This window comes from Caloenas nicobarica, chromosome 2 (genome assembly GCF_036013445.1).
Source record: "Caloenas nicobarica isolate bCalNic1 chromosome 2, bCalNic1.hap1, whole genome shotgun sequence".
In the NCBI taxonomy this organism is placed as follows: Eukaryota; Metazoa; Chordata; class Aves; order Columbiformes; family Columbidae; genus Caloenas; species Caloenas nicobarica.
In genome coordinates, this window is record NC_088246.1 from 66,968,184 (window position 1) to 66,972,119 (window position 3,936).

The window sequence follows — 3,936 nt, forward strand, 5'->3', positions numbered from 1 at the left end:
AAAACAGCTTTCTAATTTTTTCTTAGGTGTGTGTGCGAATGATTAGTGTTCCCCCGCCCCTTTTTAATATATTCAGTGAACTTGATGTGAAAGTTTCTTTTGGTGCAGAATACCTGTTAAAAAGACATGAAAGTAAGACCTAGAACTCTGGTCCAGATGCTTTAAGTAGACCTTAGTGCGGGGGTGTCAAAGTCACTTTCACCGGGGGCCACATCAGCCTCGTGGTTGCCTTCAAAGGGCCAAATGGACGATCCTAAAATTACATTCGGCTCTTTGAAGGCAACTGCGAGGCTGATGTGGCCCCCGGTGAAAGTGACTTTGACACCACTGCCTTAGTGCATTATAGTAATATCTTTTATTATTTCAGATACTGACAACTGCATGTTTTCCTAGACACTGATGTTCTTAAATCTTGTAACTAATTTGCTGTCTCTAAATGCTCCTGCTGTCATTAAATGAGGATTGTCGAAACAAAAAGCAGATGAATTTCGAAATGTGAAAATAGTGACTGAGACACAGTGTGGTCATGGTTTTCAGAAAAGCCCAAGGAGCCTGAAAACAGCCAGGTTGAATCGGTGGCTTTAACTAAGCTAGGCTTTTGCTGTAGGTTTCTCACGTGCCAAGTCATTTGGTCAGAAAGTGTTAGTCCAGAGAGGTACTGCAGCCCCTGTCTAGGGCTGTGTGTGGGCTGTGTGGTAAATGCCTCTGGCACTTTGCTATGGACAGAGCAAGATACTCCTGGTGTGCGTGTGTTGTTGGGGCAGACAAACTTCCCGAAGGAGCTGCCTCTGCAGCACGCTGGCCACATGCAAGTCCTTAAAGCACGTGGATGAAGCTTTGGTCCACTGTAGAAGAAGTCCAGTTGGGAAGAATAGTGTTTGATTTGGAGGACGATTGTAGCAAGTACTTGTTCGTTATGAGAATTAACTTCAAGTATTTTCATGCAAGTATTTTGCTTCTGGAATGTATTGGCCTGGAGAAGTCTCTGTGTTTGAGAAATATTTTGTTGTGTCTCGAGTTTTTGAGCAGAAAAACGGTGCTGGTGAAATAGCATGACGACTTATTTGAATATGTAGTAGGAAGGATTATTATTATAATGTGACTTCATTGTGTTTCCTCTGTATATGTTCGCATGATGGGAGTTAATATTGTTTGGTAAACTGACATTTTGGAAGGGGACAAAAACCAAAACACCCTTGTGGTTGGTTTTCAGCACTGTATTGTGTAGAGTACTACAGTTCATCATCACATCAAACTTGTTTTTCCATTTGTTGTTTTAAATTGTCCAGGAAAACTTAGGAACTTATTTAAATATTTTTTGGGGGGTGTGCAATTCCCAACAAATCTCTCTGTAAAATTAGAATTCTACTGCAGCTGGCTTGTGCCATTTTCGAACATGGATTTGTCAAACTTCACTGTTAGGCACATTTGTCTGGAAAGATACTTGATACTAAGTAGCAAAGTACAGATACACAGAGGAAAAAGCTGCAGTGTAATTGCAAGGGAGAAAAAAGACCAAACCAGAACTTCAGAAAATGTGTGTGGCTTGTTTTAAAAGTCAGAAGAATTTTCACTCCTTCCTCTGCCTAATGTATGTAAAAAGGACAAATTGATGAATGAAGCAGAACTTTGTGGTGCTGCATTTACAGTCTGACCTATCATCTTGCTTTGGTGCCTACATATTTCATAGCATCATTTTGGTTGGAAGAGACCCTTAAGATCATCAAGTCCAACCATAACCTAACTCTAGCACTAAAATGTATCCCTAAGAACCTCATCTACACATCTCTTAAACACCTCCAGGGATGGTGACTCCCCCTGGGCAGCCTGTTCCAATGCCTGACAACCCTTTCTGTGAAGAATTTTTTTCTAATATCCAATCTGAACCTCCCCTGGCGCAACTCTCCAGGCTAAACAGCCCCAGTTCCCTCAGCTGCTCCTCATCGGACTTGTGCTCCAGACCCTTCACCAGCTTCCTTGCCCTTCTCTGAACTCTCTCCAGCACCTCAATGTCTTTCCTGTAGTGAGGGACCTGAAACTGAACAAAGGATTCAAGGTGGGGCCTCACCAGGTCAGAGTGACAGGCCTGTAATTTTCTGGATCCTCCTTCTGGCCCTTCTTGTAGATGGACATCACATTCGCCATCTTTGAGTCATTTGGGACCTCCCTGGCTAGTCAGGACTGCTGATAAATAATTGAAAGTGGCTTGGTGATCACCTCTGCCAGCTCCCTCAGAACCCTTGGGTGTATCCCATCTGGCCCCATAGACTTGTGCATGTCTAAGTGATGTAGCAGGTCGCTAACCATTTCCCCTTGGATTATTGGGGCTTCGTTCTGCTCCCCATCTCTGTCTTCCAGCTCAGAGGTCTGTGTACCTGGAGCACAACTGTTCTGACTATTAAAGACTGAGGCAAAGAAGGCATGTAGTACCTCAGCCTTTTCCTTGTCCTGTCACTATGTTTCCCTGGCATCCACTAGAGGGTGGAGATGCACCTTAGCTCTCCTTTTGTTGCTGATGTATTTATAGAAGTGGTTTTTTTATTCCCTTTTACAGCAGTAGCCAATTTCAACTCTAGCTGAGCTTTGACCCTTCTAATTTTGTCCCTGTGTGAATTCACAGCATCCTTGTAGTCCTCCTGAGTTGCCTGCCCCTTCTTCCAAAGGTTATAAATTCTTTTATTCCTGAGTTTCAGCCAAAGCTGTTCAGCTGGGCTGGTCTTCTTCCCTGCCAGTTCATCTTCCAGCACACGGGGACAGCCTGCTCCTGTGCCTCTAAGATTACGTTCTTGACAAGTGACCAGCCTTCCTGGACTCCTTTGCCCTTCAGGACTGCCTCCAACCTTCAGAACAGGTCAAGTCTGCCCTTCAGAAGTCCATGGTAGCAGTCCTGCTGGCCCTCCCTTCTTACTTCTCCAAGAATAGATCATTCTCCAGTAACTCAATCATTTAAAGATCACTATGCCCAAGGTGACCTCTGACAGACATGTTACTCATGAGTCCTTCTCTGTTCACAAACAGGTCCAGTGGGGCTCCTTCCCTGGAAGGCTCACTGACCAGCTGTGTCAGGAAGTTGTGTCCCATGCACTGCAGGAGCTTCCTAGACTGCTCCCTCTCTGCTGTGTTGTATTTCCAGCAGACATCTGGTAGGTTGAAGTCCCTCACGAGAAGAAGGGTTAGTGATAGGGAGACTTCTCCCAGCTGCCTGCAAAGTATTTCATCTGCCTCTTCATCCTGGTTGGGTGGTCTGTAACAGACCTCCACCAGGATATCTGCCTTGTTGCCCTTCCTCTTGGTTCTCACCCATAGACACTCAATGCTATCATCACCCTCATCAAGTTCCAGACAATCAAAACCCTCCCTAATGTACATGGCTACCCCCACCTCCTCTCCTTCCTCACCTATCCCTTCTGAAGGGTTTATAGCCGTCCATTGCAGCACTCCAGTTATGAGAGTCATCCCACCATGTTTCTGTGGCAGTAACTGTATCATTTTTCTGCCTCACAAGGGCTTCCAGCTCTTCCTGTTTGTTGCCCCCGCTGCATACATATGTATAGATGCACTTCAGCTGGGGTATTCATCCTGCCACCTTTTTCTGGTGAGAAGCCCAAATTCCTTTGTGGCCGTCCTCAGGTGCTTCCACATCTGTAACCCTTGTGTCTCTTCTACCGCATGGCTCTCCATCCCCTGCCTCCACTGAGACAACAGACCAAAGGGCCTCGCTAGCACCCCATCCCTCAAATGCTGCCTTTGGGTTTGTCTCTGTTGTGCCTGGTTTTCCCCCTTTCCCTTTCAAATCAAGTTTAAAGCTCTTTCAATGAGCCCTGCTAGCTCCTGCCCGAGGATCCTTTTCCTCCTGTGAGACAGGTGCACCCCATTTATTGCTAGCAGGCCAGGTTTCATGTAAACTGGCCCATGATCAAAAAAACTAAAATTCTG